The sequence below is a fragment of the Schistocerca nitens genome, chromosome 4 (assembly GCF_023898315.1).
Source record: "Schistocerca nitens isolate TAMUIC-IGC-003100 chromosome 4, iqSchNite1.1, whole genome shotgun sequence".
In the NCBI taxonomy this organism is placed as follows: Eukaryota; Metazoa; Arthropoda; class Insecta; order Orthoptera; family Acrididae; genus Schistocerca; species Schistocerca nitens.
Window position 1 is genome coordinate 722027136 of NC_064617.1, and position 13682 is coordinate 722040817.

Genomic DNA, 13682 nt, shown 5'->3' on the forward strand with positions numbered 1-13682 from the left:
CTGACTGGCACTAAATTGTGAACTGCAGAGTAATCATGTAGATGTAGATGTTCTTTCCTTTCTGTAGAGATATTTGTCCACCCATTCGTACAGAGGAATTTCTGTGGGGCACATCCGCGTAGGGTTCCGCGGCCAGAGTCAGTCGACATAAAAATACGGTAACGTCGACCACAGTTCTGGCGATCTTGTTTTGGGTCTACTGGCCGGCCGAAACGTTGGCTTCTCCAGCAGGTTTTTACTTTATGTCGCGATGCCGTACTCACAAAACTTTTGTGTTCCCTAGGGTACTTATCTCTAGAACTTAGGTACAGAAATGAGAATTTGAGAGATCCCTCCTTCCTCAAAGTAATTTGAAAGACGAATTTCTACTTTACAGGACAGTGACGCTGCCTCGAAACCATGGAGGATAGTTTTGAAGATACTTTCAAAGATATGTTGAAATAAGCAGCAATCAGTTTCACAAAAAAATATTATTCCTATACCGGTTTCAGGCACATAGTGGCCTTCTTCAGAAGATTGTAAGTATCGCATTATTAGCGAGCGTACAGGCACAAGATACACGTGACCACAGTAAAATGTGCCGGCCCGAGTGGCCGAGCGGTTCTAGGCGCTACAGTCTGGAACCGCGCGACCGCTACGGTCGCAGGTTCGAATCCTGCCTCGGGCATGGATGTGTGTGATGTCCTTAGGTTAGTTAGGTTTAAGTAGTGCACCCAGATTGGTCGTTGAGTACACCATCGCAGGCTCTTCTGTCTGTGATGCAGCGTCAAGGGTAACTGCGGCTATGGTCTCCGAGCTGATAGTCCATGCTGCTGCTAATGTCTTCGAACTGTTAGTGCAGATGGTACTTGTCTTGCAAACGTCCCCATCTGTTGACTCAGGGATCGAGACGTCGCTGCACTATCCGTTACAGCCATGCGGATAAGATGCCTGTCATCTCGACTGCTAGTGATACGAGGGCGTTGGGATCCAGCACGGCGTTCCGTTTACCCTCCTGAACCCACCGATTCCATATTCTGCTAACAGTCATTGGATCTCGGCCAAAGCGAGCAGCAGTGTCGCGGTACGAGAAACCGCAATCGCGATAAGCTTCAATTCGACTTTTATCAAAGTCGGAAACGTGATGGTACGCATTTCTCCTCCTTACACGAGGCATCACAAGAACGTTTCACCAGGCAACGCCGGTCAACTGCTGTTTGTGTATGAGAAATCGGCTGGAAACTTTCCTCATGTCAGCACGTTGTAGGTGTCGCCACCGGCACCAACCTTGTGTAAATGCTCTGAAAAGCTAATCATTTGCAATATCACAGCATCTTCTTCCTGTCGGCTATATTTCGCGTCTGTAGCACTTCATCTTCAGGGTGTAGCAATTTTAATGGCCAGTAGTGTATAATCTTCTGAAGAAGGACACTAGGTGCCTGTAACAGGCAAAGGAATGAAATTTCGTTCGTGTCAGCGGTTGCCGATTATTTCAAGAAATAGACACAGTTGCCAGAAGATTGCGAAAATTCTGAACTCTCAAAGATGTCAAGGCCAGATAACGTGCATTATTGACAAGTTACAAGAAATATCTTGGAATGACTTTGTAAGATGTTAATCCTATTGTGTCAACCTGGTAAACAAAAAATCAAGAACGGTCCGTCGTTCAGTATCCTCGGTAGCGTGGCATTTCGGGGGCTGGCGTTACTGCGGTGGCTTCGGAGTGCACCTGATGCTCGCTCTGAGCGCCACGGCGGACCCGACTAGCTGGGAGCAGATCGTGAGCGCTGCCCTGTGCAGCCCGGCTGCCCAAGGCCACACGGCTCCCCCTGTCCCAGCCGCCCTCAGACCGGAACAAATAGACAGCTACGAGAGAAGACAGCGCCGAGGGGATACGGGAGAGAAAAGGACAGAGAAGGAGAGAGCAAGGAAGGGAGTGGACCTGCGCAGAGCTCGAGCCTCGCATCTCCCCCTCTTAAACATTGCCCCAGTTCTTTATATCCGATAATCAACAGCTCGACAAAAAGGAAGGCGAATAAGGATTCTTTTATCCGGTTTTCTCTCCGGCGAGATATTCCCTTTCTCGTTGCTGCTTTTTGTTTGGCCCTTTTATTATGATTCCTCCGAGCTCGACAGCGGCGACGGCAGCAGTGGCGGTCATTAGTAAGGGCGGAGGGGGCGCCGGACCCGCCTCCCGCCATTAGGAGGCAATTAAAATGCGACTGCGGAATGCCGACAGATTGGCCACCGGTGAAGGCATTACGCGGCGACCAGTGCGCTGACTGTATCTCGTCTTGTTGCTCTGTCGTGCATACTTTTAGCGAATGGGAATCTGCAAGAGACGGATGCTCGAAATTATTGTAATAGCCATTTCACTCCCAAACCGTTTAAAAACCTTCATTATCTACCATCTATTCGGCCGCAAGTGGAAGGGCTGACTGGGGGAGGGGGGGAGGGAAGGGGCGAGGTGGAGGGAGGGGGGGGGGAAGTGTGTAGGCGTCTTTGTCCTACCCGTCATTTATCCTTTTTCTTCTCGTGTCCCCTTCGCAGGGCCCATTTCAGCAAGGAACGATGTTGATTAGTCCATCCGCGCTGAAGATAATATCACAGTTATTGCGTCTCCGAGACGACGACGCCGCCGTGGAGATATGATGGGCAGAAAGCTTATTGCATATTGTCTGCTACTGTCTTGTCAGAGCGCGCGGAGGAGAAACAGAGACAGAAAGCAAGAGAGGGGGGGGGGTGGTTAGCGAACACTCCTTACGACGAGAGAGACAAAGGGGGACTCCTTTTTAACTATTTGGTAGATGATGAAAAAGTCGGCGCGATAATACGGACGTGCACGTCCGCTCGTAAGACGGCAGGACACAATTGGTCATTTGCCCTTAACGGGGCGTGTTTCAATCTGGTTAAAGCGCAATGAACAGCCTTTTCAGGAGCGCCGCGTCCCGAATCGCTTTGGCTGTTAACAATGGCGCCACGGCAGCTTTGGTGGAGATGTGGGCGGCGGGGGAATGACAGTGGACGTGGCCGCAAGGAGCGAAAAGAGAGACAGAAGGGCAACGCGTCGAGATAGGAGTCAGGGAGGCGATAAAAACGGAGCGCGGTTTTATTTTCCGACGCCTAACTGCGACGTTCTTAACTACCTCGTCGCCACGTAAAGTTTTTTTATGGTGACACTGAGCAGAGCAGTGGGGGTTTACCGTCGCCCACGGAACGCCAGCGAACGCCAGGGCGTGGGCGGCGAGGATCTGAGCCGAGGACGTCCGTGGCAAAAGCGCTCCAGTCCGTCATCCAGTTCAGAACAATACAAGCCGTGCACGCATCTAAATCTGTGAGGGTTTCTTCTCTGAATAATACGACCTCAGTCTAAAAACGGAATAAGATGCGGTCAATATCTGGATAATGTCGAGCGTATAACCTTCATGACACACCGCTGCCGGGTTAGAAGAGTGTCCGTATGTTCAAAATTGAAGGTGTAAAGAATTTCTCGAATGCAATGGGTGGTATGTATTCACAACGATGAGCTTTATTTAGGAATCGAATTCCTCGTGTAAGGAAACGTAGTCAACTTGAGACAGAGTTATGAGAAAGTTATTAGGTTCTGTCATAGTTGCATATTTATTGAAAACTCCGTCCGAACAGGCCTCGGAATGCCCAACGGCACCGACCGACCGCCGTGTCATCCTCAGCAGACAAGCGTCACTGGATGCAGATACCGAGGGGCACGTGGTCAGTACGCCGCTCCCCTGGCCGTTGTCAGCTTTCGTGACCGAAGCAGCCACTTCTCACAAGGGAACCTCCTCATCGCACCCCCCTCAGATTTAGTTATAAGTTGGCACAGGGATAGGCCATGAAAAACTGAACACAGATCAATCGAGAAAACAGGAAGAAGTTGTATGGAACTATGAAAAAAATAAGCAAAATATACAAACTGAGTAGTCCGTGTCCAAGATAAGCCACATCAAGGTACGTGTACACTGATGAGCACCGTGGTCCCGTGGTTACCGCGAGCAGCTACGGAACGGAAGGTCCTTGGTTCAATCCTCCCTCGAGTGAAAAGTTTTAATTTTTTATTTTCAGACAATTATCAAAGTTCATGCACTCAGACATGATCAACTTCGCTCTCCAAAATTCCAGGACATGTTCAGATTTGCTTGGACACATGCAAATTTGACGGTCTACACACGGAAAAAGTTGAAAACGTTAAAAACGTATGTTTTGACAGAGCACAGGGAAAACTGTGCGACTGTGAAACTTGCTTTCATTTGTTGCAGTTTATGTGACAAACTCTTATGTCTTCATCACTTTTTTGGGAGTGATTATCACATCCACAAGAAAACCTAAATCGGGCAAGGTAGAAGAAACTTTTTACCCATTCGCCAAGTATGCAAGTTAGGTGGGTCGACAACATATTCCTGTAATGTGAAGCACATGCCTTCACCAGTGTCGTATAGAATATTTCAGACGTGTTTTCCTGTGGAGGAATCGGTTGACCTATGAATTTGCGATCAAATGTTTTCGGTTCCTATTGGAGAAGCACGTCCTTTCGTCTACTAATCGCACGGTTTTGCGGTGCGGTTGCAAAACACAGACACTAAACTTATTACAGTGAACAGAGACGTCAATGAATGAACGGTCAGATCGTAACTTTACGAAAATAAAGTAAGTAAAATTTTTACTCGAGGGAGGACTCGAACCAAGGACCTCTCGTACCGCATTTACTCACTCTAACCACGGGACCACGGCGCTCCTCAGCTTTGACTGTCCTTGATGTTGCATATCTTACACTTGGACTACTCAGTTTGTATAATTTGCTTATTGTTTCATAGTTACACACAACTTCTTCCTGTTTTCTCGGTTGATCTGTGTTCAGTTTTTCCAGGCCTATCCACTGTGTCAATTTATAACTAAATCTGAGGGGGGTGCGATGGGGAGGTTCCCTTGTCAGTCAAGTGGGTCCGCAAGTGGCCTCACAAAGGGTGAGTGCACCCCGCTTGCCAACAGCGCTCCGCAGACCTGGACGGTCACCGTTCCAACTGCTGGCCAAGCCCAACAGCGCTTAACTTCGGTGATCTGACAGACACAGTGTCAGCCCTGCGGCAAGGCCGTTGGTAAATTTGGAGAATTCATTAAGTTTATCACACTTACAGCAATTTTAGGCATTTCGTGTGGCATTAAAATGGGACTTTGTGTTCTGTGGCCCCAACCACGTGCGTACATCTACATCTACATCTACATTTATACTCCGCAAGCCACCCAACGGTGTGTGGCGGAGGGCACTTTACGTGCCACTGTCATTACCTCCCTTTCCTGTTCCAGTCGCGTATGGTTCGCGGGAAGAACGACTGTCTGAAAACCTCCGTGCGCGCTCTAATCTCTCTAATTTTACATTCGTGATCTCCTCGGGAGGTATAAGTAGGGGGAAGCAATATATTCGATACCTCATCCAGAAACGCACCCTCTCGAAACCTGGCGAGCAAGCTACACCGCGATGCAGAACGCCTCTCTTCGGGCCTTATTCCACGTGGACAAAACACACTGACATCTACTCAGTATACACATCTATTCTATTAATGCTATTCTAAATCACACACACAGCCAAGGTTGGTGGAATAGACCGAAAGAAAAAAATATCTATAAGTGAGAAAAAGTATCTATCTGGAAGGATGGAAATAACAGAACGAACTATGACACATACTAATTTTACAAAGAAAAATAGTGACTGAGGAAGCCCATCACAGAGTTCTAGAGTATAGGCCGAGTGTTCGATCAATCTGAAGAAATAACACGCTTGACAAAAAATCTTTACACAAATTCCGTGTAACACTTACTTTGCTTCGACATGGATCGTGCGGCTTAAAGACTATAGTCCTTAAGCCCTAGAAAAGCTGAGGTGCACGGATTTCCCCCTCTCTTATACAATGTTGCTCTATCTGTCCCCAAATTAACAAGTGTGTAATATCCTGTCCTTCAAATGTAAAAACTTAAGAAAATTCTAATAAATTCTGTCATTATCAACAGGAGAGCGATTTGTTATTATGAAAAATATAATCTTCCTGTTAGAGAAGTTTTATTTGCCCGGATCTCAGTAATTACATTCATGGACTACTAGTTTCGGCAGATTTTAATTGCACATCTTCAGGTCGTCAACGTACATCAATCATTGTGCTACTCTATGTAGTGCACTGTCATCTAATCATGAACTTACAGAAGTTCAGCTCGCTGGAACAACGTAACCACTTTAGCGTCATGAATCAGGCAATAAAAACATAATTGTGGTAAACACAAAGGTTACTGATAGAATACATCTGGTGTATAAGGTATTACTAGCTTTGTCCGTGTTGCCAGCTGTGTACCTAATGTGTCAAATGTATTTTATCAGTAGCTCTGGCGTTCACCACAATTAACTGACTTATAACGTTACACTGGTGCCTCCGTTCCAGTGAGCTGAACCTCTATATGTTCATTACCAGATGATAGTGCACGGCATAAAGTGGTACAATGTTTGATAAATGTGATGATCTGAAGATGTGAACCTCCCGCCGGAGTTCGAGTCCTTCCTCGGGCATGGGTGTGTGTGTTGTTCTTAGCATAAGTTAGTTTAAGTAGTGTGTAAGTCTAGGGACCGATGATCTCAGCAGTTTGGTCCCTTAGAAATTGACACACATTTGAACATTTTCTTTTGAAGATGTGAAATTAAAATTTGCCGAAATTAATAGTCCATACAAGTAATTACCGAGATCTTGGCAAATAAAACTTCTCGAACAAGAAGATCATACAAATAAAGGTTAGGATGAAAAATGTCCGACTGAAAAAACTGAAAGGGTACAGTACCGCCCGACATTGAAAATAGGTAAAACATTCTTCATTATTTTTGTCAGAACAACACATTTTTTTGTAAAATAACTCAATTTCAATTAATACAGCGAAGCCGGATACCAGTGTGGGAAAGAATGACAATTTATTTATTTAATTGATCACATGTGCACTCCCACAAAATAAATCCCTACATCCAGTTTGGTAAGATCTGTGAAATGAATGAATGTATGGTCGTCTGCGAACTGCAGATAGTGAATGTGAATATATGATCATCTTTGAGATGACCCTTTGGCCACCTTTGGTGGGACCAAAGAGATGAAATTTACCTGAGCTTTGAGTGCCTGAAATGTGGCTAACCAATACGGTAGCAAGGTGCTCCCCCACTTCGGCAGAGGTGCGAGAGAGCCTGAAGAACGGCCATGTTTCAGCACTCTGCCGCTGGATCTTGTGCTGTTAAGACCTGTGTTAGTTGTGCTCTGTAAAGACAAAAGAGTGGAGACATGGTATGCATGTGGAATATTTGAGAGTAGTTTGAAATAATAATTTCTCTATTTCAGGAACTTTTGTGGGGAGAATTAAGTGTCAGGCAGGTAATATTAACGGGATCGTAGTAATCTTCGGAAGTGACCAACGGTCCAATGAAACCACGTGTAGCAATAAGTTGAAATACTTCCGTGTGCTTAAGTTAAGCTCAATTACTAGCGTGTGTACTATAAGTTGAAATATTTAAGGAATTAGAGACGAGTACTTCCACGTGGTGAGTACTGTGAGAGTCTCAATCTGTGTATGAGACAAAGGATAAAGAGAAGTACTCGTCCATGGTATCAGTTGAGGACTCGCGTGTGTGATGAATATGCTCTTAATATTACTTTGCATGTTATGTTTCCGTGTGACGCTTGATTCAAACTATAATACTCTGAGAGAGAAGCAAGGTGAGTCAGCCGTCTATCCAGCAACGCCACTTGGCTTGCATTGCACAGGAAGACGTGCATATATCTCTAGAGTTCATAGTAGGAAAGAAGAATTACGAAGTGGGGCAGTGTCGTGTGAAACTGGGATAAATACTAATTGAAGTGGGAAAGCTGAAAATGATAGTGTTGTGACTATTTATTGTGTTGTATTCCTCGTTGTAGTGTGGTGTATGTCATGTAATTTGGGTATGTGTGGTTTGCATGGGAGAGTAGCTAGGTAGTTGCAGAGGTTGTGGGTTATGCGTGTTCCTTTTGTACCGCTCGGTATGGAGGAAAGTTTCGTGATGATGGTTGTGAGAGTCGATGTGTGAGATATAGCAAAAAAGATACACCATCCTATCCAGAAAGTGCACTGTAGCGTTAAATAATTACGATACCATAAGATAGAGAATCACCAATCTAAAGTCATGCCCACTGGGCGGAATTTCTCATGTGTTATTGTTGTAGGATATAGAATTTGTGTGTTTAGGTTATAGAATTTATCGGAATAAATGAGATAGTGAAAAAAAGATTGGTGGCCTTTTCCTTGGAATTGTATGTTGTCAAGATATCCAGAAATTATAATGTGTGCGCCACTCATATTCAGTGCGATGGCCACGTGTTGATAAAAGCCGTTAAATAAAAAAAGAAAATGTGGTATTGCCAGTGCATAGTGAACAGTAAGAGTTCTGTAAATTACTGATAGTCAGATGTGCGTTTCCGTTGCGCATCATTCATACAGGAGGATAATTTGTAACTTTATTGTGAGTACTAGAGTTCATGTTACTCGACAGATAAGACTGAATCCACTCGCTTGGCAGACCACTCATCTTGCAGGCCTGACTGCTTGATGCCACAGTATGAGCAAGGCATGTGGGTGCCTCTCAAAACAAATCGAACAAGGTGCATCAGCTTTCTGCTTGATAGTAGCCAGTCTTTGTCACTCTGCGGCTTTGCATAGTGCGTGACGCAGACACAGCCAGACCTTGAAAATAAATGAATGAATGGCTCGTATTTTAGTGCTTACGATGGAAGACTCCACCCTATATCATGCTCGCATCAAAGACGTTAGCGCACTAACGATCTAGTTGCCATAAACCCAGAATGAAGGAAGTTTATCAATCTGCGCATTATGCGTGACTGGCGGACGTAAGAGCTGAGGAAGGAAGGAAGATAAAGTAAATGCCTTTTAGTGTTTCAGTTACCACTAGCAAGACGTAGTTTACCTAACACATTGTCTGAGTGCTTGAGTGACACGTCACTAGCAATCAGCGGTTGTACTTAATGTACGATATCGTTCTTTCACATTTCAGTATGGATTCCAGAGCTTACTACACTGAAGCGCCAAAGAAAGGCATGCAAATCCAAATACAGAGATATGTAAATAGGCAGAATACAGCGCTGCGGTCGACAACGCCTACACAAGACAAGTGTTTGGCGCAGTTGTTAGATCGGTTACTGCTGCTACAATGGCAGGTTATCAAGATTTAAGAGAGTTAGAACGTGGTGTTATAGTCGATGCACGAGCGATGGGACACAGCATTTCCGAGGTACCGATGAAGCTGGGATTTTCCCGTGCGACCATTTCACGAGTGTGCCCTGAATATCAGGAATCCGGTAAAACAACAAATCTCCGACATAGCTGCGGCCGGAAAAAGGTCCTGCAAGAACGGGACCGACGACGACTAATAGAATCGTTCAACGTGACAGAAGTGTGGCCCTTCCGCAAACTGCTGCAGATTTCGATACTGTGCCACCAACAAGTAACGCCTTGCGAAAGATCATCGATATGGGCTTTCGGAGCCGAAGACCGACTCGTGCATCCTTGATGACTGCACGACACAAAGCCTTACGCCTCACATGGACCTGTCAACACCGACATTGGACTGTTGGTGACTGGAAACATGTTGCCTGGTCGGACAACTATCGCTTCAAATTGTATCGAGCGGTTGGACTTGTACGGGTATGGAGACAAAATCATGAATCCGTGTACCCTGCATGTCAGCAGGGGACTGTTCATGATGGTGGAGGCTCTGTAATGGTGAAGAGCGTGTGATGTTGGAGTGATATGAAACCCCTCACACGTCTAGACACTACTCTGACAGGTTAGCATCCTGCCTGGTCACCTGCATCTATTCATGTGCATTCCGACAATTCCAGCAGACCATTGCGACACCTCACATGTGCAGAATTGCAACAGACTGGCTCCAGGATCACTTCTCTGTGGGTAAACACTTCCGCCGGCCACCAGCTCCCCAGACATAAACATTATTGAGCATATCTGGGATGCCTTTCAATGTGCTGTTCAGAAGACGTAGCATGTGAAAGTTGCTGGATTTGGACGGGTTACTCCTGTAACTGAAATATCAGATCTGAAGATGGTCCTGAATGAACCGAAACCGGTCATATGAATAAAAATAATTACAATCAAGACGGATTTTAAGTAACATTAGAAAATCACTGATTGCTGTTATCCCATAAGACATTATGTCCATTTTTGCAAAGCACTGTTCAGAAGAGATACCCACATCCTCGTACTCTTACGGATTTGTGGACAGCCCTGCAGGATTCATGGTGTCAGTTCCCTCCAACAGTACTTCAGACATTAGTCGAGTCCATGCCACGTCGTGTCGCGGCACTTGTGCGTCAGAGCAGGGACCCTACACGAAAGTAGGCAAGGCTACCAGTTTCTCTGGCTCTTCAGGTACAGTGCCCATTGCTCTGGGCGAAGGATTAAGAACAGGTGAACCTATCACTTGCTCCCCTCGTTCTGCTGTCTTAAATCGACTGGATTTGTTACGCTGAACAAGGATTAGAACATTGCTGGAGCTTGTATGTGTCATGTTTATTGCATTGTGTGCGTTGAGTTGAAGTGACAGGGACTGTGCAGGCTGACAGAAACAGTGTTTAAGTGAACCACCAACACACAGAAGAAACTGTGCTTCAAGCAACCGACGGAGGCACCATATACCGCAGGCTGTACATTTCCGTTCTCGTCGCTTGTTACTTCTCTGTCGTTTTATTAGATTACAAGCAGAAACAGTAAACCCGATATATTTCCTGAAAAGGATGGTACTTTTTCAGCCGTGGGACTACGAAGGTAATTAGAAGAAGATAAAAATGATGCTTTTCATTAACTGATACAATGACCCTTAACCACCGCCCTCCTAACGAGCTTTACTTCTGTGTTTACTTCTAAGATTTTTGTGGTAATTTTTGTCTTCAGCGTTAACGATTCAGTGGGAAACAACAAGTTTTGATCATCATACCTTTTTTGGATTTTGGCTGGTATAGTAAGAACAATCATGCCAGTAACAAAAACACTTGACAGGAGATATAGGATGGGAATTCAGGTGCTAGTAAATGCCAAGAAAGACGAAAGAAATCGTAGAAACTAAAACAGTCTTTGTTCGCAAATTCTTTTATTTAATTAAATTACCGGTGTCGGTGCCAAACATGGCTAAAAATTTTATTTGCTTCTTTCACGAAGTTTGAGGAGACCAATCAGATGATGATCGTAGTGATTAAATAACAAATTTTCGTCCGACGATTGTTTTAGTTTATACGAATTCTTAAACAGTGGATCGCTGCAGTCTTGAAGCCGTTCATTTCACACCTAATCAAGAAGAGAAGAGAGTTTCGGTGAAAGATTCTGGGGATAGGAAGGAGTGCTGGGCCGATAATCAGAAGGGGGTGATCAACATAGTTAGTTTAATGAAAGAGTTGCTACTGCAGTAGCGAGTGGCCCATTAACTGTCTTCTAAAACTGGAAATATGAGTGGTTTCTCTCAGCTTTTGAGCCAGAAATTATCAAGGGCGGGTACGTAAAACAAAGGAAGAATTTGAATGAAACCGTCTTTCATATCTTCCGACTGGCTGGGGAATATAAATTGTAGCTCCGTATTAACTAATCTACGCTCGATCATCTGCTCTCTCTGAGGTAATAACGGAGAAGACATGAGAATTTACACTCCTGGAAATTGAAATAAGAACACCGTGAATTCATTGTCCCAGGAAGGGGAAACTTTATTGACACATTCCTGAGGGCAGATACATCACATGATCACACTGACAGAACCACAGGCACATAGACACAGGCAACAGAGCATGCACAATGTCGGCACTAGTACAGTGTATATCCACCTTTCGCAGCAATGCAGGCTGCTATTCTCCCATGGAGACGATCGTAGAGATGCTGGATGTAGTCCTGTGGAACGGCTTGCCATGCCATTTCCACCTGGCGCCTCAGTTGGACCAGCGTTCGTGCTGGACGTGCAGACCGCGTGAGACGACGCTTCATCCAGTCCCAAACATGCTCAATGGGGGACAGATCCGGAGATCTTGCTGGCCAGGGTAGTTGACTTACACCTTCTAGAGCACGTTGGGTGGCACGGGATACATGCGGACGTGCATTGTCCTGTTGGAACAGCAAGTTCCCTTGCCGGTCTAGGAATGGTAGAACGATGGGTTCGATGACGGTTTGGATGTACCGTGCACTATTCAGTGTCCCCTCGACGATCACCAGTGGTGTACGGCCAGTGTAGGAGATCGCTCCCCACACCATGATGCCGGGTGTTGGCCCTGTGTGCCTCGGTCGTATGCAGTCCTGATTGTGGCGCTCACCTGCACGGCGCCAAACACGCATACGACCATCATTGGCACCAAGGCAGAAGCGACTCTCATCGCTGACGACGACACGTCTCCATTCGTCCCTCCATTCACGCCTGTCGCGACACCACTGGAGGCGGGCTGCACGATGTTGGGGCGTGAGCGGAAGACGGCCTAACGGTGTGCGGGACCGTAGCCCAGCTTCATGGAGACGGTTGCGAATGGTCCTCGCCGATACCCCAGGAGCAACAGTGTCCCTAATTTGCTGGGAAGTGGCGGTGCGGTCCCCTACGGCACTGCGTAGGATCCTACGGTCTTGGCGTGCATCCGTGCGTCGCTGCGGTCCGGTCCCAGGTCGACGGGCACGTGCACCTTCCGCAGACCACTGGCGACAACATCGATGTACTGTGGAGACCTCACGCCCCACGTGTTGAGCAATTCGGCGGTACGTCCACCCGGCCTCCCGCATGCCCACTATACGCCCTCGCTCAAAGTCCGTCAACTGCACATACGGTTCACGTCCACGCTGTCGCGGCATGCTACCAGTGTTAAAGACTGCGATGGAGCTCCGTATGCCACGGCAAACTGGCTGACACTGACGGCGGCGGTGCACAAATGCTGCGCAGCTAGCGCCATTCGACGGCCAACACCGCGGTTCCTGGTGTGTCCGCTGTGCCTTGCGTATGATCATTGCTTGTACAGCCCTCTCGAAGTGTCCGGAGCAAGTATGGTGGGTCTGACACACCGGTGTCAATGTGTTCTTTTTTCCATTTCCAGGAGTGTAGTATGGACTTCCACATATTGTTAGCTATGACACCAAGAAAGGTCTATGACAACATAAACCGACAGACACTATCAAACGTTGTGATATGATTTTAAATAACCTTGAAAATAATCAGACTACTTAAAATGTATGTGAAGGAAACATTTTGCCGAGCTGAGACACAGGTGGAGGAAACAGAAAGGGATCTAACTGCAGAATGTCAACGTTATGGAACTCACCTTTACGAACGACATAACGTTAGTAAGCAGTTGCATAACAGAAGTAATCAGAACGCTGCAAAACAGTTATCTGTACTTCTTAAACACTGAAGTTCTGCGGTGTGTTTTTCTGTCTATTTGTAATGGATAATCTCAAGGAGTACTATATGGATTTTGCTATGGTTTACATAGATGTCCTAGTAAATGAAAAAAGGTTTTTGTGTATCACTAAATATTGTAAGCAAGTAGCCCGAGCATAGACACTGTGCTACCCGTAAGAAGCTGGTCTTTGTCGCCAACAAAATATAAGAACAAGTCTCCATGTTTTTGAGGATGAGTACC